Source organism: Neolamprologus multifasciatus, chromosome 3 (assembly GCF_963576455.1).
Source record: "Neolamprologus multifasciatus chromosome 3, fNeoMul1.2, whole genome shotgun sequence".
Classification (NCBI taxonomy): Eukaryota; Metazoa; Chordata; class Actinopteri; order Cichliformes; family Cichlidae; genus Neolamprologus; species Neolamprologus multifasciatus.
This window is the reverse complement of record NC_140441.1, coordinates 19,384,835-19,409,016: the sequence shown is the minus strand read 5'-3', so window position 1 is coordinate 19,409,016 and position 24,182 is coordinate 19,384,835. Positions and strand designations below refer to the sequence as shown.

The following is a 24,182-nucleotide window of genomic DNA, read 5'->3' as shown; positions in this document are numbered from 1 at the left end:
TATGTTGCTTGTTGTACATTTTTGCTCAGCTGTGGACAGTGTTGGGGAGTAACGGAATACATGTACCGCCGTTACGTATTTAAAATACAAAATATGAGTAACTGTATTCCGTTACAGTTACCGTTTAAAAAGGTGGTATTTAGAATACAGTTACTTTGTTGAAATAAATGGATTACACGGCGGTACTTCCCTGTTTCATATTGTGGCGGGTCAGGACTGTTTGGGTTTTGTTTGACAGCTACGTTCTGTTGTTCCAGGCGGCAGCGTTACGGTTGCCATGGTTACACGGTGACGCTCTCTCTCTCTGTGTTTCCTGGGTGAGAGAGGCCTTTTTGTTGTTGTTGTGCTAAGCTAACAGGCAGAATGCTACAGGCTCTAAAGAATGTAGCATCATGGGCAGTGTAGTCCGTGCTGCAGGGAGAATGGACTGCCATACACGTTATGTGTCTGTGAGCGAGGGAGGGAGAAAAAGGAAAAGTACGAGCTGTCATCGAGCAGAAACGGGAGCTGGAAGCATGTAAATATAATAATAACCACTGCAGCCAAGAAGAGTGCCTGACGAGCCCAGCTGTAAGTAAGCTATTAAGACTCGACTGTACACCGTGTTCGTGTTTTCCTCCAAAACAATAAGTTCTGTTGGAGCAGCCTTTCAATGCCTCTCTCTGTCTCTGCTAGCAAAGTTGACCCAGACAACAAAGTAAAGCTAGTTTTCAGCTACGAGCCCGACATGAACCCACCGTATTAGCCAGAGGTCCCTTTACTACGGTTTGGAGCCGTGGACCTTCAGTAACAGTAATAAATCACAGCAATAGTACATTCACGTAGTTGTAAACAGCACGATAATATATTAAGTAATCCAAAGTATTCAGAATACGTTACTCTCATTGAGTAACGTAACGGAATACGTTACAGAATACATTTTGGGGCATGTAATCTGTAATCTGTAATGGAATACATTTTAAAAGTAACCTTCCCAACACTGGCTGTGGAGACATGTTTCTTCAAACCCTGAATATGTCTTTTGCACCTTGGCAGCTGGGTCTGGCCGGCCAGCTAGTGTCCTCCTCTGCTTAAACTCCTAAAATGATCAAGTGAAAGACTGATTAATCTCCTAAAATGAGGCCCCTTCTTTTGAGGACTTTGTCTCCTTAAGCTGGGCATACACTGTGCAAATTTTTCAGTCTTCTTATTCAGCTCCTGCTCAAACTGTATGATTGAACCACAGTGGTTAGAAGTTTGTAGGTCACGTACAGGGTCTCACACTAGTCGGCCCGATGCTCTGATGGGACCTGAGTGCTCACACTGTGCGTCCATAACATGAAGGTTATAAGACAAAATCTGTCTCTTGCTCTCCCTCTCTCTCTGTCTTTCACTCACACACCACCACCATCAACTTTGGTAGACTGAAAAGCATTGAGGCAGCTGTGATTGAGCAGCAATGTCCATCCAACTCTTTTCACATTTTTTGTGGTCGTGATAATTTTGTGAGACTGGGACAAAAAAATCAGCCCGGGCATTTTGAGACCGGCCCGCCAGGTATTATAAGGAAAAGCCATAAAGCCTTTGAATGAAAACAAATGCTGTTGTGACAGTGATGTACACTATCTTATTGGTATGTATCAATCTAATAAACCTACACCATCCTCCCAATTCTGGTATTTTAAACAGTACTTACCGGAAATATCAAACAACCTAATCAATAATTACATATACCTAACTAGCAGGGTTGCCAACTCCCAGCAAAAAAATAGGGAACTACCCCCCACCCTCCGCCTCATGATGCTTAATCGACGTAATCAACTTTAATTTATTGCCAGGGTTAAACAAATGCACAGAAACCAATTATTTTTCTACAGTAATTAAATACATTCAACATCTTTCTTCAACAGAATTGCAGCTTGCACACACGGTACCTTCTCAAAGGAAAAAGTACTATAGCTTATTAGAGTATATATTAGATTTAATATTTACTATATACAATAATGGATTTTTATACATTTTACATCAGATGACCACTTTGGTTGTAAGATTCAGATAATTGTTTATTAAAAGCCAATCCACTGCCTTTCATTGTTTATACTGTTACAAAAACTTCTGGAGTGTGTGTGCCCGGTATGCCCGATGGCCAGTCCAGCTATGTGTGAGGCCACATCGAAAGGCTCGGATGAGCTTGCCAAAGTTCTACAAGTTGTGCCTCCATCGCTTGTGTCCAGATCACACGCTGCACTGCCGTGCTGCTCCACCTTTTCACTTTCATTTCTGTGATTACGCGTGCGCAGTGTGAGATGTTGCGTTGATAACCTCATGAGGGGCGATAGGATTTCAAGCAGGTTTGATTTTCTTGCGACCATACTATTGCTGATCAGGAGCTGGTCGTGAGGTGTTAATCGCTTCTCGTTACCCCATGTATACTACACGATGGACGACACAATTAAGGCAAGACTTGGGCCGATCCCCAAAACGGTCGCACGACTGAGAAATTGTCTCAAAAAAGGCCAAAAGTCGCACAGTGTATGCCCAGCTTTAGTTGTTATGGTCCCTGCATCTTTGACCCAGAGTTTTGAGATTTTTGAGCTTATGGCTTTTGGTCTTGGTAAGGCATTATGTTCTAGCTCTACTTTGGTTTTTTGGTGTTGAAGCTTTTGAGCTCTTCAAGCAATGACGTTAGCTCTCTTCGGTGTTTTTTCTGCTCCAGTCTCATCTCTGTGTTTTTCTTTAGTATCTCTTGTGCTCAGGTTACATCTCCATGTTTGCTTACCTTTCCTTGTATCAAGTCTCAATGTTTGAGTTTATCCCAGTTGTATATAAGTGGTGGCTTTACTCGTGCACGTATGTGCCCGTTTGAGCATGCACAACCCGCACCCCAATTCCTGGGTGATTTAATTAGGCTTCATTTTTGGTTCTCTCTGATTTCAACCAATCTGAATCAAAACCTGTTACCAGCATGCATTTCTAATTCCTTGTTATTTAAATTTGATAGTTTGTTGATCTAAATGTTTAGAGACAATAGTGTGGTATTGAGCTCAATGTAATCTTTTAAATCACTGTTGTTTAATTAACAGGCAATGCATTATTTAATTCTGTTTTATCATGTGTGACAACTATTTTGGTCTTCAGTGTGAATTTATACAAATTGGAATTATTTCAGATGGAGGATCCGTTATTTAATATTGCTTTATCCTGACAGTATGAAGAGCAGAGCCTTTATGAGCATTACTATTTTTAATTTGGACAATGTTGCTGTTGTGGAATAGAACACCTACTTCTTTTTTAGACTGATTTAAATGATAAATATAACTTAAAGTGCTTTGTTGAATTTGTTTTTAACTTGGTAGAACATAGTGGGAATCTTTCTTAAATTGGCCTTTTGATTTGCACAGTGTTCTCCTTTCTCAAGTAAATTTCCTTTCTGTTAGTTTATTTTCACCACTCTGGTTAATAACCTCTTTCCTGTTTCGTGTTCTATAAGCTGATAGTTTGAACATCAACCGACCCCGTTTTCCTGTTTTGCAGTTTCCCTGTGTGCATTATTGTAGGGTCTACTTTACAATATGAAGCGCCTTGAGGCGACAGTTCCTGTGATTTGGTGCTGTATGAATACAATTGAATTGAATTAAATTGAGGCTTCATTGGTCAGTCTTATTCTGTGTTTTTCCACACCCCTTTATTACACCCATTTAGTTAGTCATATTCACAGAATTCACAGATCAGACATTCTACACAGCCGACTCAGTCTAGAGCTCAGATCTCTGCTGCCTTTTTTCCAACATGGCCTTCAATAAGTAGAGAACTCTTTGGTTGCTTAGGTTTTGTTTGTTTGATTTTCCTATTATTCAAAAGATTTTTGATTGTAGGTCCAGTTGTGTTTTCAGAGAACATTTCCCCAGCAACTTCACACAGTAAGTGTTTTAGGAGTTTACAACAATCTGCGTGCTCTAGATTATCTACACCCGTCTCTCTAAAATCAACACACTGACACAATTCTCTGGGATTAAAAGCTGCTATATCTCTAGCTCTAATCCCAACCACTCCCACCACCCCTCTGCACAGAGTTGTCAGTTGCATCACAATGATTGCTAGATGGTTTTAGAAGCTAATAAATGTCAAAATGACCAGGAGAAGGTGGTAGAACAACAGCAGAAGAATTACAATTAACAGCAGCAGCATCCTTATTTAAATGACTGTCCAGATCCTTACCATTAGCTATAGCACCACCAGCAACACAAACATCAGAGTTACACTGGCCTGCAGGGAGAGGCATGCTGAAATATGTACATGCTAAACATCTACAGTGGTCATCTAATCTTACTATCATTTCTATGACTTTTTGCTTAAAGGCATTAATGCGAAAATGTCAGTAATTCTGTCGGCTACTCTCTGAAGGATTATTAGCAGGTTGACCAGACTGATCACTTTTGGGCGAATAATTATGGTCTCAATTTCTTCTGCGTTCCTCGGAAATATATCATACAAAGGTCAATGTGCATATACAGGCACATGTGCATGAGTAAAGTCAGTACCCCTCTCTCTTACTTTTGTTTTTGTTTTTCCCTCCTTGTAAATGCTTGTCGCTCGCATTGTTTCCTTTCACTCATGATATCAAATGCTTGTGGTCTCTGAAGAGCCATCTGGTTGTAGCTGTGCATCACTTTGCAGAATGTTTTTCAGCTGAAATCTGCAAATTGCACCCAACTGTTTTGTCACCACCTTAGTTCTTTCTCTCAGTCAGGAAATTGAATACATAAAGTTATTACTGGAATACCTGGAGCTACGTTAAGTTCATTTTTGAGTTTATTAAGTAGAAAACAATAATGATGTAGTTGAGTGTATACATTTATTAGTATGTAATCACATCTTCCAACAAACTCCTGTATTTTCAAAGTGAATCCATTAAAAATGCAGAGATTAGAGCGTGGACCTGCCACGTTGACCCTCCATGTTGATTACAGTGACTGAAATGGCCCTTGCCATTCTCGCTAATCACGTTGTTGAACTGAGAAGATAGATGACAGAAGAGGAGTAAAAGAGGCCTGTGACCAGTGTCTACCATGAACAGCCATCTGTCAACAGAGGGGGTGGCTGCAACACCAACTCTTGGCCACCTACATACAATGCAGTCTTGAGATTCATTTCCAGGTGCCTCCCATCTTGTTTCAGGTGACCCCAGTGGGACACATGATAGTTTGAGGCAAGGTCTTACAGTGGTTTCATGCGAAACCTCAGGTGGTAATGGCCCACGCTGTTGCTCACATCTTGGTTCTTGTGATGAGGTGCATGATCAATAGTGGGTTAGCAACTCTCTTAAGTGACACCACCACTAGGGTTAAAGGTGGGACCTTTTGGTTTTAGAACTGAAAAAGCTTCTCACACTAGAGATGAAACATCCTCACAAAACATAAAGAAGTCCAGTCACTTCCATTTAAAGATCCTTAGACTAGCTGCAAGAGTAGCTGAATCTAGTAGACGGGTGGGATTCATTGAGTGAATCTAACCAGCGCCACCATCTTAAATGTAAACCATTGTCTACAAGTCTTGATGTAATCTAAATTTAGCCTGCCATACATATTGCATCACTGTAAACAGCCTGCTATTTTCATGCAATCAGTGCATACTTGTATACTTCAGCTAGTTTTTCAGTTTCCTTTCCTTTCCTTTTCTGTTTGTCAGTACCCCAAAGTGTTCTGGCTCCATACTACCATAGCTAGGATTATGCACTTGAATTGGAAGGGGTAAGAAAACAGAACTCAGAATACAATCTGCAGTCTACTGACATCTGGCTTTGAGATTTGTGTGTGGGCAGATCTATAAAACATTTGAGGTGATGGAGAAACACAAAATTGAACTTGTCAGTTTGTAACAAAATGTATTTAAAATATGAACCAACATAAATTTATTTATGCAGAGTAATAATCTAGTGATGATGTGTGTGAATTGTTTAACACAATACCACAATCTCAACAACAGCTCTTAAAAACAGTGTCAGTCTGATGTGACTGCAGAAACGAAAAGCTGCAGAGAATATCTGAGAGAGTCTGTGATGGGATATATAATATAGGATAAAATAAATAAATAAATAAATAAACAAAACCGGCTGTCCTAACATCTTCTTCCCTGTAGAGAGCAGTGTTGGAATGTACAAAAGAGTTAGGCTGCTTCTGCTTGTCGTTTGAACAAAAACTATCAAATTCGGTCCTCTTTACTGGACATTTGTTTTTGGTCTATATCTTTTGGCTTATGTGAGCTGCCCCAATAAGTCCTATTGTGCTCAAAAGAGGACATCCTGGCCTTTTGTTGCTGTTATGTTGCTGATGGTGTGGTGATAGTTTTTTTAGATAAAACTTTTCAACGTTTTGTTACAGCCTTAGCGGGCGTTGATAGACTCAAGTAGTGAGAGTGTGCGTGAGTTGATTTTTAAAGACATTGTTGTGTATAAGTATAAGCATGTAAATAAAGCATGTGTGTTATACAATATAAATATTGTTTTACAATATAAAACACTTCGAGGTGTGATTTGGTCCTGTAAAAAAACAAAATACACCAAATTGAAAATGAAAACATAAATTAAATTAACTATTACATTTTACTTCTTTGTCTAAATGAGCACATATTTTAAGACCATCAAACTCTGATCCTGGGCTGACGTCACTGGACAAAAAAAAAATCGACTGAGCAGCATTTCCTCGATGTCCTCTGTTGTTATATTTTGTACATTTGGGATGCTTTATGGTTGCTATAAGCCCACCCACACTGAAGTGGTGCTCAGTTGTAATGTAAAACATTCAAATTTTAGGCGGGAAATAGGTCTATTGAGCCAGAAAAAGTACTCCTTTTAAAAGCACTGCTACTTTTATCCAGACATGTATAAAGTTATATTATTGCCAGATCAGGAAGCTGCATTACAGGTGACCTTAGTACAAGCTTGCTGCTTTGCTCATGCAAAATTCTTGGGCATTCATCCAGGTCTTACACCTCTGAAAACAGGGGGAAAGAATCACGAGAGTGATTTTGAGTTGCGAAAGCCCCCTAGTGGAGAATGGAGGCACTCCCAATTGATAAGGAAAAGGCTTACAAGCAGATTAGTGATTAACACATCGCAATCCTAATGAATAAAATGACAACTAGTAGTGCAACATGAAAAATAATCACTTTATAGAAATTTTCTTACCGTTTTTACATGTTTTATGTTTATGTTAACTAATATGAAATAGTATTAAATGTATACCCTTTTAACTTTAAATGGTGAACCATTTTTTACTGTCAACTCTTGTAGTAGGAAATCAACTTATAAATAACAGCTGCATGGAGTCTTCCACACGGAGACACATAGGGAAAGTGGCGATAGGTCGGCGAGCAAGAGAGAGAGAGAGAGAGAAGTAGGGAAAGAGGAGTGGCGATAGGTGGGCGAGCAAGAGAGAGAGAGAGAGAGACGTAGGGAAAGAGGAGTGGCGATAGGTCGGCGAGCAAGAGAGAGAGAGAGAGAGAGATGTAGGGAAAGAGGAGTGGCGATAGGTGGGCGAGCAAGAGAGAGAGACGTAGGGAAAGAGGAGTGGCGATAGGTGGGCGAGCAAGAGAGAGAGAGAGAGACGTAGGGAAAGAGGAGTGGCGATAGGTGGGCGAGCAAGAGAGAGAGAGACGTAGGGAAAGAGGAGTGGCGATAGGTCGGCGAGCAAGAGAGAGAGAGAGACGTAGGGAAAGAGGAGTGGTGATAGGTGGGCGAGCAAGAGAGAGAGAGAGACGTAGGGAAAGAGGAGTGGCGATAGGTGGGCGAGCAAGAGAGAGAGAGAGACGTAGGGAAAGAGGAGTGGCGATAGGTGGGCGAACAAGAGAGAGAGAGAGAGAGAGACGTAGGGAAAGAGGAGTGGCGATAGGTGGGCGAGCAAGAGAGAGAGAGAGAGAGATGTAGGGAAAGAGGAGTGGCGATAGGTCGGCGAGCAAGAGAGAGAGAGAGAGAGACGTAGGGAAAGAGGAGTGGCGACAGGTGGGCGAGCAAGAGAGAGAGAGAGAGAGAGAGAGACGTAGGGAAAGAGGAGTGGCGATAGGTCGGCGAGCAAGAGAGAGAGAGAGAGAGACGTAGGGAAAGAGGAGTGGCGAAAGGTGGGCGAGCGAGAGAGAGAGAGAGAGAGAAGTAGGGAAAGAGGAGTGGCGATAGGTGGGCGAACAAGAGAGAGAGAGAGAGAGAGACGTAGGGAAAGAGGAGTGGCGATAGGTGGGCGAGCAAGAGAGAGAGAGAGAGAGATGTAGGGAAAGAGGAGTGGCGATAGGTCGGCGAGCAAGAGAGAGAGAGAGAGAGAGACGTAGGGAAAGAGGAGTGGCGACAGGTGGGCGAGCAAGAGAGAGAGAGAGAGAGAGAGAGACGTAGGGAAAGAGGAGTGGCGAAAGGTGGGCGAGCAAGAGAGAGAGAGAGAGACGTAGGGAAAGAGGAGTGGCGATAGGTGGGCGAGCAAGAGAGAGAGAGAGAGAGACGTAGGGAAAGAGGAGTGGCGATAGGTGGGCGAGCAAGAGAGAGAGAGAGAGCGCTGTAGGGAAAGAGGAGTGGCGATAGGTGGGCGAGCAAGAGAGGGAGAGAGATGTAGGGAAAGAGGAGTGGCGATAGGTGGGCGAGCAAGAGAGAGAGAGAGAGACGTAGGGAAAGAGGAGTGGCGATAGGTGGGCGAGCGAGAGAGAGAGAGAGAGAGAAGTAGGGAAAGAGGAGTGGCGATAGGTGGGCGAGCAAGAGAGAGAGACGTAGGGAAAGAGGAGTGGCGATAGGTGGGCGAGCAAGAGAGAGAGAGACGTAGGGAAAGAGGAGTGGCGATAGGTGGGCGAGCAAGAGAGAGAGAGAGAGAGAGCTGTAGGGAAAGAGGAGTGGCGATAGGTCGGCGAGCAAGAGAGAGAGAGAGACGTAGGGAAAGAGGAGTGGCGATAGGTCGGCGAGCAAGAGAGAGAGAGAGAGAGAGATGTAGGGAAAGAGGAGTGGCGATAGGTGGGCGAGCAAGAGAGAGAGAGAGAGAGAGACGTAGGGAAAGAGGAGTGGCGATAGGTGGGCGAGCAAGAGAGAGAGAGAGAGACGTAGGGAAAGAGGAGTGGCGATAGGTGGGCGAGCAAGAGAGAGAGAGAGAAAGAGACGTAGGGAAAGAGGAGTGGCAATAGGTGGGCGAGCAAGAGAGAGAGAGAGACGTAGGGAAAGAGGAGTGGCGATAGGTGGGCGAGCAAGAGAGAGAGAGAGACGTAGGGAAAGAGGAGTGGCGATAGGTCGGCGAGCAAGAGAGAGAGAGAGAGACGTAGGGAAAGAGGAGTGGCGATAGGTGGGCGAGCAAGAGAGAGAGAGAGAGAGACGTAGGGAAAGAGGAGTGGCGACAGGTGGGCGAGCAAGAGAGAGAGAGAGACGTAGGGAAAGAGGAGTGGCGATAGGTGGGCGAGCAAGAGAGAGAGAGAGAGACGTAGGGAAAGAGGAGTGGCGATAGGTGGGCGAGCAAGAGAGAGAGAGAGAGACGTAGGGAAAGAGGAGTGGCGATAGGTGGGCGAGCAAGAGAGAGAGAGACATAGGGAAAGAGGAGTGGTGATAGGTGGGCGAGCAAGAGAGAGAGAGAGAGAGACGTAGGGAAAGAGGAGTGGCGATAGGTGGGCGAGCAAGAGAGAGAGAGACGTAGGGAAAGAGGAGTGGCGATAGGTGGGCGAGCAAGAGAGAGAGAGACGTAGGGAAAGAGGAGTGGCGATAGGTCGGCGAGCAAGAGAGAGCGAGAGAGAGAGACGTAGGGAAAGAGGAGTGGCGATAGGTCGGCGAGCAAGAGAGAGCGAGAGAGAGAGACGTAGGGAAAGAGGAGTGGCGATAGGTCGGCGAGCAAGAGAGAGCGAGAGAGAGAGACGTAGGGAAAGAGGAGTGGTGATAGGTGGGCGAGAAAGAGAGAGAGAGACGTAGGGAAAGAGGAGTGGCGATAGGTGGGCGAGCAAGAGAGAGAGAGAGAGCGATACGTAGGGAAAGAGGAGTGGCGATAGGTGGGTGAGCAAGAGAGAGAGAGAGAGAGATACGTAGGGAAAGAGGAGTGGCGATAGGTCGGCGAGCAAGAGAGAGAGAGGTAGAGAGCGAGATGGGGGAGGAGACGGGCGGGGACTGAGATCAAAGCTATAAAATCTCACTGTTTTCTGTTCTCGCTTTGAGTAGCGCAAGAAGAAGATGCAGGAAGTCATCGCAGGAGATAATAAGAAGTAACGACTCTTTCGCTGGTGAAGAACTTAGTCGTGTGCTCGTGAAGAGCGAAGAACAGCCTGCCGGTTTGATACTTTGCAGTGTGCACGGTGGAGCGCGTTGTATTGCTTTGGCAGATAAATACCACGAAGCACAACAGTGAAAAAGGAAAAAACATTCATTGGAGTGACAACTTCACGTCGAACCCAAATTTGAGGTGGCCGAGTCAGGTAGAAGAAAGTAGCAGGGGCTCTCTCTCTCGACAATGGAGAAGGTTAACGTCACTCCTCGGCATGACTCACAGAGCTGTCTTTAGATGCGGAAACATTTCAGTCATGCGCAGTATAGCACTTCATTCTCTGAGAATTCAGCTCCATCATTATCAGCCTGCATTCCAACTCTTTGGGGGGAGGGGGATTTTCTTGTAAAAGAAACAGGGGCCAAGAAAAGTTAGGGAACTGACACGCACACCACCTCTGGCGGGCGCCTTTCGCGACGCACACCCACTCTGGCAAGCTGAGTAAATGAGATATCAAAGAAAGAAGAACAAACACACACTATAAGATGCAACTTCTTTCAAAAGCATGAATAAAATATAACAAACAAGAGTAAAACACCATGAAACAAGGAAGCAGTCAATGTCAGTCCATAAATGACCGGCAAAGCAACAACAAGGCTACAACAAGACAGGAGCAGTGTGTAGGTCTGTAACAAAAGATGGAAAACAGTCATCCACGGTCCACTATACAGCAAACTGTTGATAACTCATGAGGATCCTACTTAACACCATTTAACAGTTATACAGATTCAGCAATTGAATCCAATGAATCTGGTCTGCAATACTTAACAGCCTTTTGTCTTTGCCACCTTGTTAAGGAATGAGTCCAAGTTGCCAGATGTTGACATGAAAAAGAAAATGCTCTCAATTATGGAAACAGCCAGTAGGTTTATTTATGTTTCATATGTGATTTACATCTGTGTGGCTGTTAATAAAGTTTGGCGCTCTCTAGGGGGCGTGAGCATTCATCCAAATGGCCGAAGGCTGATGTGTGTTTATTTCTCCCTAAGTATCGTCGGTGAATTTTGCCATGAACGTCTAAATATAAACCACTGTTTACTAGCCTTGATGCAATCTAAATGTAGCCAGTCACACATAATGCATCACTATAAACTTTATCACAATACTGCAAACAAAAAAATTGATTCTGCACTAAACTCCCTGCTATTTTAATGCAGTCAGTGTATAACACATTTGTAGACTTCAGCTGGTTTTCCAGTTTCCTTTTTTTATTTCTTTCAATGCTATTTTTCCATTTTTCAGTACCCAAAGTTTTCTGGCTCCATACTACCAAAGCTATGATTATGCACTTGAATTGGAAGTGGTAAGAAAGCAAAACTCAAAGTAGAACTCAGTAGACTGCAGACTACAATCTGCAGTCTACTGACATCTAGTGGTGAGATTTGTGTGTGGGCAGATCTATAAAACATTTAAGGTGATGGAAAAACACAAAATTGAAGTTGTCTGTTTGTAACAAAAGGGATTTAAGATATAAACCAATATGAATTAATTTATGTAGCGAAATAATCACTGCAGACTGCAGAAACACAAAATGCTGCAGAGAATATCTGAGAGAGTCTGTGATGTGGTAAGTTGCAAATATAAAATACATAATTAATAGGGGTGCAACGATACACAAAATTCACGGTTCGGTTCGATACTTTGGTGTCACAGTTTGATATTTTTTCAATACAATTTTTTTTAATTTGTCATGTATTAAAATTATAAATATATATTTTAACTCAAAAGTACAGTTTTTAAATTTAATGTTGCTGAAACAAAAAAGTAATAAAAAAAATCTATCTGATCGAGAAATCACTCATCTTTGGAAAAGAGAGTTTATTACAGAGAAATGGCTCTTTCCAAAATAAAAGCTATACTATACACTTCTTCTGGGCTATATTCTCAGCAGCATATTAAACATATCAGGTCCCCATAAGGAGAATCATGTGCTAACGGCTGTCTAAATGATTCGGGTGAAGTTTGTAGCATGCGTGCTTGTTGTTTTTGTCTGCTTCCACTTGTATTTGCACTAGGATGATGTCGGAGTACATGTGCAGTCATATTCGTTGTGTTCCCACTAGTGTTGTCAGCGTTAATCTCATTGAAATAACGTTAACGCCACAACACGGCAAATCTCTGTTAACGTGCTACCGCGGATCGCCCCATGCCTGTGGCTGGACAGCGTCAACACGTCAACACGTTAACAAGCTAACTGCGCAAACGCACTAGTTCCCACCAATGTAATCGAGCATTGCGTGGCACATCCGACATACTGTTTTACTTTTGTCCATGACGCGCTTACCTTCAGGGTCATGCTTCACATGAAAACCAAAATAGTTCCAAACGCCAGATCTGAATGAGGATGGGGGAGGTTCAATTTGCCATGTTGCAACTAGCTTTGCTTCTGTCTCGCTAGCTTGCGCTGCGCTCAGTGGATCTGCGCTCGACAGTGCAGCCTAGGCAGATAAGTCGAACGGAGATCCACTGAGCTCTCAACACAGACAGCATCGTCAGAAGAAAAGTTGATAAAATAAATCAAAAATGTTGTATTGTTCGATACATATGCGTACCGAACCGAAAGCACTGTATCAAACGGTTCAATATCGATATGAGTATTGTTGCACCCCTACTAATTAACCAAGAATTCTGTCCTAACATCTTTTTCACTGTAGAGGGCAGTGTTGGGCTGCACAAAGGAGTTAGGTTATGTCCTAACAAGAGGCTTTTTGTTTATATAAAAGTCATATCCTCCTGAAAACCAGCCTATCCATTTATGTCCTCTTTATTAGACTATTGTTTTTGGTCTGTATGTATTGACTTATTTGAGCTACTCTAACAAGTCCTATTGTGCTCAAAAGAGGACACGCTGGCCTTTCTAATGGTATCTCATGTGTTTGGGTGGCCCTTTTTAGTTCCAAATAAGCAGGACATCACAGAAAGAGTTAAACTGAAAGATACTTGTTTTCTCGGTTGTCACGAGATTATATTTGGTCATTGTTATGTTGCTGGTGGTGTAGTGATAGTTTTTAACTTTTTTTTTACAGCTTGACAAACTCAAGTAGCAAAAGTGTGCATAAACTGTTTTTAAAAACATTGTTAGACTCTCCACATCAATATCTTAGACTCACGTCAATCTGTGATTGTTCTCCACACTTCAAGTCACACCCGAAACCACAAAATGTTCCAGGAAGTATCCAGGCAGAGAGCAAAACAACAGTGGGTGTTGACAATCAGTCATGTCAACCGCATTATTCTGTAGAGGCTGTGTTTAATCTGTGCAATTTGTTTTTCTTCTAAAACTGCTTTGCATTCAGACACATGCAGCTTCTGTGTTTACACCACACAGAGTACGAGTCAAATACTCTACATCAATCAAGTTTTAATAACAGAGAAAATAATATAATAATGAGTATAAAATACTTTGAACATTAAAGTGGGCACTGACCGTAACTTTTACTTTTAACACTTTCTTTGTTGGAAGTTTACTTCTGTTTCCTTTCCATGTTTTTGTGTGTACACAGGTTTGAAAGAATGTGGATTTGTGTTTCTCCTTTCAGAGGATTTTAAGTTTCCTTTTACAGGAAAACGTCTGCCCATCGTCCACCACACCTCTGACAGTTTGCAGATATATTTTACTCTCCCTCTTTTTCTCATCTTTAAAGCTTACAGAAGCAGAGGAAACCACCTAATTACAATATCCATAGCTAATTCGGACTACTTCAAGAAATTGGCTGTAATGCTAGAAAGCTCATCTTTTCCAGGAATGTTAAATTTGTTGTAGGAAGGTGATTTGTATGAAACAACTGAAGAGCTTTAATAGAAGCTTTTGTTTTCTGCCAGCCAGAAAAAAACTCAGCTCACCTCCTGACAATATGATAACTCACCCTTGTCCTCTACGTTTGGACTCTATTCAGTTCAATTTTATTTATATAGAATCAAATCACAATAATTGCTTTATATTGTAAAGTAAAGTAAAGATAATACTTTTCTCCACCAACATACTTGATCTAGCGCCACTTTCTGCGTAACAAGCTCGTCATCAGATGTTAATCACATGTAAACTTCTCAAAACTCTAAGCACAAAAAAAAAAAGCTAATCACTCAATCTACAGAAACATGAGTAGATAGTGAAAATCACAGTGATAACAAAGCATCTGCTGAAATTAGGGTTCTCACTTTGTGTTACTTCCCTTATTGACATAAGAAATGGCCTATAGTAACGGTTTCAATATATATCATAATCACTGCAGTGATTGGTCGCATCACTGGAGGGGACGAAGCGGCTTATGGGAAAGGTGGCCAGTCTGGTGTCATGGTGTGAGGACAACAACCTCACCCTCAACACTGATACGACAAAAGAGATGATAGTAGACAGGAGGAAGAAGAGGAGGCCTCACCAGCCGCTGTTTATCCTGAAGAATGAAGTGGAGAAGGTGAGCAACTTTAGATACCTAGGCGTCTACATCACTGAGGACCTCACCTGGACACTGAACTCCACACAGCTGGTCCAGATGGCTCAGCAGTGGCTGTATTTCCTGAGGAGGCTGAGGAAATTTGGTATGTCGGCCAAGATCCTCAGCAAGTTTTACAGCTGCACTGTGGAGAGCAGACTGACCAGCAGCACTACTGCTATAGACTGCAAACGCCTTCAGAAAGTTATAACAACTGCGGAGAAGATCACCAGGAGCCCGCTGCCCTATCTGAAGAGCATCTACCATCGCAGAGTCCAGAGGAGAGCTGCGTCCATCCTCAAAGACCTCACACACCCCCAACACGGACTGTTCACACTTCATCCCGACTCAACTACTCCTTCTTCCCCAGACTCTTGAACTGTAATAATAAGTTTTGGACATCAGGTCTTCTCACATATCAAACCAGCATATTAAGCTCATAGCTCTTTTGCACATAAATCTATGTAGCACTTCAATTTTTTTGTCTCCACTTATTTATTAATATTTTGTATTTTATTTACAAATAACACGGCAAAAGACTAAGAATTTCATTGTACGGAGAAATGCCTTTTCTTTGCACACATGACAAAAGAAACGCTTTGAATCTTGAATCTTGGGATTTGGGTTAGTAAAACAGCGGCCTCTGGTGGACGTCTCGGGAAAAGCCTGCCCGAAACCGGACAAAAAACACCCGTGGGCGGGGAGGCCCCGGAGAGAACCGACGGCTGGCGCGCGGGGGGAATAAAATTGGTGTCATGTGTGATAGGGTAGTACTTTTTTAAAACGCCCCCCTGCGGATGTATTCTTTATTATAATAACAACAAACTCACCGTCTTTCAGGCGGTTGTTTCTTTAAGGATTTTGAGAATTTAGCTTAGAGAACAAGATTTGAGCTTTGGCAATTCAGAAAACTGCTGTAATCAACTACTGAGGAGTAACATGCACTCAAATTTAGTAAATGTAAAATAAGGGATTTGTTTATATATTGTGCACCTCCATCGACTAAAGTAACTTACATATCTGATACATTAATCATTAATGTACACCTCGGTATGTGTGAAAAAAATTTGAACCATCGCAGCTTCATGAATAATCCAAGAGTCTCATACTTTACATTTCCTACTTTTCCTTCATATGTTTTGATTTCTTGTAAAAGCCAGTTTATCACATCTGTTCACATTGTTTCTTGTCAAAGGTGGTACCAGATGGTTGTAGATGTCCAGCACTTTGCAAAAAGTCAGTGACAAGGTGACATATAAATGACATATATAAGTGGTTTAGGTTAGTGTAGAGAATGGGAGTTGAGCTCAAGCAATTCAGAGAACTGGTAAAACCAACTACTGAGGAATAGCATGCACGCAACATTTAACCAGTTTAAGTCTTTTATATATATAAAAGTCTTATATATATGTATATATATATATATATATATATATATATATATATATATATATATATATATATATATATATATATATATATATATATATATATATATTGAATAATGCAGAAAACAGAGATTTGAGATCGGAAACTTTTTGTACATGTATGTATGTACGTATGTATATTCACTACCAGTCAAAAGTTTTTATTTTGACTACTTTCTACATTGCAGATACCAACCGAAGACATTAAATATAGGAAGCAAGATATATGCAAAGATATGCAGCAAAGAAAAAATTGAAAATAACTGTAAAGATGTCTTATATGGTATCTATTGTTACGGATTCAAATATTGGGAATGGATACAAGAGGAAAACCAAAATAACAACACTGGTCCGGCCGGGTCAAGTCAAACAATGATTTAATGAACACACGCGTGGGAGATGGACACCATACAGCAGACAGCATCAGATCTCGAAATGGTGGAGCCTTGATCAAACTCTTATAGCCTCTAGTGGCCCCCACCTAATCATAAAAGCCTAAACATTCACATTCTTTCTCTCACACAGCGCCTAAGCTACAACCTTGGCTCCCTGTTTATCTGCTCCTGCTGATGGGGCAGAATGCTCTGTTCTCTTCTAATCAGACAAATGAGACGATGACTTTCTGTGAACAATATTTTCTTATAACTCAGCAGTATAATGCATCACAAAACAATATCATTCATTCACAATAAATCAGCAGTCTAATATAATGCAAATCAGTTTACCAAATGTAATAGTTATCACCTTCTTCTAATTCAGGAGCATAATGCAAACTAAAACTACATAATAATTCACAATCTTTAATTAGGGGTCTAACATGGCATAAAATAATATCATAATCCCACAATTCCCCCTGATGAGCTCTTTAGACATAAAGAGCTCACTTACACCCTGCAATCCAGTGTTGCCGGGTTCATTTCTCCTTACTCCTCAGGCCTTTTGTCCTCCTGTTGGGTGAACCATATGTGAGATGACCTCTGTGTTTACTCAGTTCAGATGCAAGAAAAACTTTTATTACAACAACAACAGTAGGTATAGATGATACTCCCATCACTCCCCAGTTCTCCCACAGCTTTATTTCGGTGCTACCTTATACCCTCCAAACGTACTCAGACTAGAACCTCTGTCCGAGGAGCTTTTAACCTTTATTTTATTGCTGTAGGCACCAATGTCTTCCAGTCGGGTGATCCTCGGCTCTTGTTTCCTTCAACATCAGGGGTTAGACAACCCTTCAGTCGTTGCACAGATCAGGGGATTATTCTGCCCCGATTTCAAACAATGATCTGTGTATTCTGGGATCACAGCTGTGTTCCCCAGGAAAAGGAACAGAAAGGTGTTCTCCTTATGACCAACAGCCTCTCGAACGTCGTTGGTGTGGTGTTCCTGGATTTCCGTCAACCCCTTCATGGTTATTGCTGTGTTTATGGGATCCATCCTTTTGAGGTGACTAACTGGAGCCCAAAATGCCATGACACTTGAACCCAGTTGATGTTTCAGCAGTCACCGTGTCTGTCTCTGCTGCCAAGGATCCTCGTATATCTGTGACCTCGTCTGGTGTCTGTTCCTTTCTCTGTAAGAGACAGAAAACCAAAACACCTCTCTTCCTAGCTCTAACAATCTAATGTTGCTGTCTACTGATCTTTTGGTGATTCAGAATTTGTTTAGAATATTCAGAATGTCCCAAGGACTTATCCTAATTTAGTGTATGTGTGTGTAAGCGTGTTTGCATTTAGCCCGCTGCACTCAAGGCATTTCTTACACTTTATCAGTCCGGACTATCGCCGAACGAAGCTTATGACCTTCAAAAGACCGAGTGCCAACTCATTATAAGCACATTTGCAAGATATATATATAAATGATTAAAACCACTCATTCTAATAAAAGACATCAAAGACAAAGCAGCCATTTCTAATTCTAACATGTGTCCATTCAATTAAGCTAGAAAATTAAAAAAAAAAGGTTAGTGACCTCATATCTTAGAAAGTATCAGACTTTCTCCTATCCAGTGTCGTTGCTCCAGTCTTGTTATTCTGTGTTAGGGAATGAAATCAATTTAATTGTCATGTTAGATCTGTTCAACTCCGGGCTCCGCCCAGAGCCTGCGTCTTCACAATCGTCTACAAACAAAACCGGTATTAATATGAACTTCACTTCAATATGAACTTGTTGACTACTTTTGACACCTGTAAATAGAAGATTAACATGAGGTTATAACAATCACTGTAATACAAATGTTAATATGTCAATAGCTTCAATAAATGTTCAATGCAATGCTCGTTATATGATTCTGATGTAGCAATAATGCTGATGCTACAATAACAGTAAAACACACCCTTTTTATCCCTTACTGACCACAGCAGGGGCCTCTATGATTTGATTCAGTCATGAAGCTCACCTGATTCATCACTGAGCCCCACCGGCACTGGCATCTGACAGGGTGGTGCTGCATATTCTTCCTTTAATGTCACTATTTTCAATCTGTTAATTAGAGTGCTTAAACATGAAGTAGACTACATCCACTACAAGTCAATACAACTGTGAATGTGGCCAATTAACAATCTATTACCAATCAATAACAAAAGATAGCTTTTATTTTTATGCATGCTTTTAGTCAACCACTCACCCACAGGATCTCCAATCCCAGAAAATTCCTTCTCCTCATTTAATGAGTCTGTCCTCCTTCCATGCCCTGGTAACTGGTCCATCCAGAGCTATATCATTATCAAATATACATACAACAAGCCAAACCACACCTTGGTCACACCAACCCTTTTCCGCCCTGAAGATGTCCAACGCCATCTTAGTCTGGACTGTCAAAGGTGATTTTAACGCTGATTGTTCCGACAATCCATTTATAACATTTCCTGGTCAGATTAGCCAATCCCTGCACTGGAATAAACATAATCAACATGATCAACATTTTTCCTGCGTGTTTTTTCACCATCTTATTGATTCCAATGCTCCATCCTTATGTGGTTTGCTGCATTATGTTTATCTAGAACTCCACTCTGTCTCTAAATGTTTGAAGAATTTTTCATGTTTGGGGTCAAGTTTTAAGAATTTGACCATACGTGAAATTAATGGTGTTATTGTAACATGGTAGACTAGTGTGCCTGTGTTAATTCAGCTCCATATTATTGTGTGAAGTTGCACTGGGTTGTGAGTGGTTTTTTGTGTGTGTGTCACATTTTTGGTGAGCCAATGGCTGGAATCGGGTTGGACTAATTAGAGGCAGGTGTACTTGATTGCACTGATACACTAGTCCACTTATAGCCCACACTACAAACACTGCTGTGTTATTTTGTCTCTCTGTGCATGTATGTAATGTGATAATCTGATATGTTTGGGATGAATGGGTTTTGCGCTATGAATTTTATACTGAAGGTGTCATTTTGGCTCTCTGTGCAGGCCAGGGCCTATTATATGCCACAGCCTAAAGGCAGCATAGTTACACAGGTTTCAGTGATCACTGGCTATATGCTTTCAGGGTAGTGGGTCTCCAAGGACAACTTCTACCCCTGTTAAAGGCAACATGTGGAGTGCAACTGGCCGTGTGGCATAGCTGGCTCTGACCTTGGGACTGTGTGTTTTTATTTGATTCATGAATGGGACACTGGACTGTTTTATCTTTTATCTCTTAATATTTTTGTCACTAAATTATCTTTTAGAATTTTATTGACTGTCATCGTTTTGCCCACGACTGAGACGGTTGGTCAGACCTAAAATCTTTCTTTGGGTGTGTTACATTATCACCCCCATCGGGGCTTACCTTTCCCACTTCTGATGATATTCCTCCCTATTCTTTGCAAGTACCCGCTTTTGGTGGCGAGAAACTGTTGGTGTGGTCAAGTGGGCGCTGTAAACACAAAAGCTCAGGACAGAACAGTTATCAGTCATGTACTTCATACAAAATTAGCATATAATGAATTTCATATTGATCCTCTGGGTGTAATGGTACATTTTAATTTTAATTTATCAAAGCTAAACACAATAATTTTTCTTTATTTTGCTCTTGTTCTTGTGCAGCACCACATGCCCCTGTCGGTTCTATCTTACTTTTCTAAATTATTGACTATTTCAATGGAGAACCTAAATGACGTGGACCAAGGTTTGTCATTACATATCTCTATTTTGAAAGTGACAGTCTATGATTCCCCTGTTATTCATACACAGCAAATTCAAAAGTGTTAAATGTTTTGGTGTTAGTAGTCTTAGAGTTAATTTTACTCTAAGTAGAGTCACATTCTTTTAATGTAACTCTGAGGTGTAAATGATAGTAGTTAAAATCGAGTGTTAAAAATGAGTGTTTCTATTTCAAATCTGGAGGTGTTACAATGGAAACATTAACTCTTGACCTCTTAACTCTGAACTCCTACAGGGGCTATGACACCAATAGAGTAAATTCACAGACTCCGCCCCCAGCACGGCTCCAATCGAAGCTGAAGTGAAGCCGTTTCAAAACATTTTGCTCTACATATTTGAGTTGTTTGCCATGCTTGGTAAGTCATGTTTTCAAAGATTGTTTCAATTATTGTTATTAGCTTTTACTTCTGTGGCTCTTTGGAGTTGAGACAAAGCTGTGTGAAAGGCATTAGCCATGTTGCTCGCTGATAGCATAATATTCTGTTTTAGCTAGCTGAAAGGTATTGTTTGCGGGCAAATACCACAGCCTTGAAAAAAAGCTTGCATGTGAATTTTAAGTCAAATTTCTTGGTCAAATACACTTAAAACAATGTTTAGAATGTGAAATGTTGATATAATGGTGCTACTTGAAGCCTGAAAACGATCTCCCATAAAAAACGAGCAAACAGCAGTAGCAGATGTCCTGACTGGGCTCTACGTTAGCATTTAGATTCCTCCAGAGTTTTGTGCACACGGTTTTAGGTAAAAATGAAAAAGGTTGAGGTTTTACATTTAGTTCAGTATTACCTGTTGCCTGTGTCCTTATCTTTTGGGAAAATACTTTACACAAGTAATGTCTCAAAGAGGATTCCTTTTATTTTATTATTTATTTATTTATTTATTTTTTTTACTGTGCTGTAATTGATTTGTGCCATTAATTAGTGTCAACTAATTTTTATTCAATCTCCACATAGGATATGCTTGTGAAGATGGAATATGGGGGAGAGCAGAAGTGCGTTGAAGTTCCACAAAGTGATGAATGAAGGACATGCATATTGTATTTTGTATTTATTGAAATAAGTGATGAGAATGCTGTTATCTGCATTTACCAGCTCACCTATGTCAGACCTTTTGATAAACGAAATTCTAATGAAAGTGAGAACATGTACACTGTTACATCTTTCAGAAAATGTTTTGAAATTGTGGTGCACAGTTCAGAATAAATGTTTTTCAAAAACCATTGCGTCTTTTTAGTAAATGTTTATTTCCAAAAGAAATTTCTAGAAGTTCAGAACAGTAAAATTCCCGCTTTTTAGAATTAATTAGAAGATAACTCCTACGTAGCTAAACTAAAATACTCTTTGAGAGTTAATATATAACCTCTTAACACCAAGTGTCAAATTATCAACTCCAGAGAGATTTGGTGTTTAACACTAAATCAGAGTTAACGTACCAACTCTCCAAAAAGAGTCAAATTAACACTCTCTGGTGTGGACCCATATAGACACTTTAAAAGTGTTGAAATCAAATCTGACAGTGTTAATTTGGACATGCTGGATTTGCTGTGTAGGTATCAATAGAGTTTTTTCTTGCTTTTTCTATCAAAATTGATTAACTTTTTACAGTGGCCTGCTATGGTTAATAATAACATGTTCAGTCTTGAGTGAAATCAAAGCTTCTCTTCACTTTAGCATTTAACATTCCCAACAATATAATGTGCTGCATTAATCGAAACACAGCTAATAAAACACAATTTTCTTGATTGAAACATCAGTAGCTCAAAATTAGCAACCAAAGGGTTAAGTCTGCAGTTCACACTCATGTGAAGCTACAGCCTCCCCCCCTAGTCTCTGTCCTCCTACTCCTGCAAAAACAAAACAAAGCGAGACAAAACATCCACCCTTCTTTTACAAGCTGGGTGAATTGTTTGTAGACATGTACTAATCCTAAAGTCGGTATCGTTTTTGTCTCAGTGTCAAGTCCGTTTAAACATTTAGTCGTCAGTCCATCACAGTCCAGTCACATGCATACATTCACACACATTCATACCAGATATTGCTGATAATGGAGTCTCACGCGCAACCTAATCAAGCCTCCATCACCAGCAAGATGACGTCATCATTTTAAAGGAAAACAGTTCCTTGTTTTTTTTTGTTTTTCTTTTTGGACTGGATTGACTCGCTGCAATCCTTTTAGGTTCAGGACTTCTCATGTGATCAATGTCCCATATAAGTGAATTTCTCCAGAGCCCATTATAATCATGGAGAAAAATACTTTGCAACTGTTTTCAGTAAGAATGTTTATAGCGCTTTAAAGTTCAATCTCTCAGGCCTGGATTAAAGAGCTGATTTGTTAAATCAGGAACTCACAAAATACCAAAATATCACCACCGGTGGATCACTCCTCTCAGATGTTCTTATTTCAGTGCACTGTAACAAAAGCAAAAACAAACGTACCCAATAAAATACTCATATAATAACAAATACTGGGGCCCATTGGAAACATGTCCAAACATAAAACCACCTTTCTCTCTCTTAGAGAGAGAAAACAATCCAAACCTCACTGATAAAATCAACCTAGTGTTAAGCAAAACCCAAAATCAACCAAAACTTCACCAGAAAGTTTTTCTCTGTCCCGGGACAATATTGTGTAAGCATACAGGTACCGTAACTTCTTTTGCACTGACAAAAACGTGTTGGACTTATTTGATTCAATAGTGGACACTAGTTGCACACAAAGGTTTTGCTTTGGTAGAAACTTAAACAACTGAGTTAAATCAACACAACCTTTTCATATTCAGTAAACCTGTGCATTTTGAGTTCATATTACACGATTAAGACATGTTCAGATGGAGTAAGTTGAGCTCCTGGAATATTTTAATCCTTCACAATTCTGTCCTTTTATTTCAACACTATTCAATAACTTTTATCCAAATTCTACTTGGTCCCTTAAATACTACATGTTGTCTTCATATTGCCTACGGTTCAACAAAGTCTAAATTCTGGTTACCATAAAAATTAAATGGGTCTACAACAACTACCATCCTCCTATCTTTATCCTGATTGCACGAGGGCTGGGAAATAACTCTAAAGTGATAGGTTACGAGGCAGGGTGCACCCCGAACCGGTCACCAGTCTATCACCTAGAAACAAACAACCATTTACACTTACATTCACGGATAATTTAGAATCATCAATTAACCTAACTCTAACAGCTGCATGACTTTTCACTGTGGCAGGAAACCAGAATACCCAGAGAGAAACCACTGCAAACTAGCCAGACTGTGGACTTGCACCCAGGACCTTCTTACTGTGGAGCAACAGCACTCACCAGCATGCCAACAATGTAGGAAATACAGGGAAGCTATGATTTCCTGTTGAATTTTTGTACAAATCTTTAAAGCCTGAGGCAATTGTGTTAAATACACGTGGGATGCTTACGTAAATCCAAGGGCTGGCCCCCTTTTCTTCTTTTTATTTTATATTTTATTATTGTTATTATTTTTATTTTATTTATTTTTTTTTTCAGTGTGTTCCTCCTTCAATTAAATCTCAATCACAAAAATGTGGCGCTCCGAAGTAAGGCCCACACCATTAATTCACCATTTTCACTCTGTACCACTGCTCCTTATCAGGCTGTGTGAAGCACAGTAAACAATTCAGTTGAGGCCTTGAGCCATAAACAGACATCACTCACAGACATTGTTTTCTTAACCAAACTGCTCTAGACCCTGTCCCCTAAATTACACAAATGCCCTCTGGGTGACATGAAATGCATTTAACCAATAAACAATCAATGGCTTCTTGTTGTTGTAACAAATTCTGTATTTGGACGTTTGTGTGCAGCATTTTGCGTATCAGCATAGCATTTGTTAGTAAAGCATTCTTCATTGCAACAGCGTGTGTGTATCACTCTTCATTGCACAAACATGTATATGTATGTGTGTATGTGTGTGT

The 24,182-nt window shown here is 40.8% G+C and overlaps 1 long non-coding RNA gene across 1 annotated transcript; it reads left to right on the top strand.

Annotated features, from left to right (window-relative positions):
- Nucleotides 1-16,191: 16,191 nt before the first annotated feature.
- Nucleotides 16,192-23,399, top strand: LOC146521898 (uncharacterized). The gene is made up of 2 exons (XR_014873062.1): nucleotides 16,192-20,603; nucleotides 21,201-23,399. It is a non-coding gene; the product is annotated as an uncharacterized LOC146521898 (long non-coding RNA).
- Nucleotides 23,400-24,182: the final 783 nt, after the last annotated feature.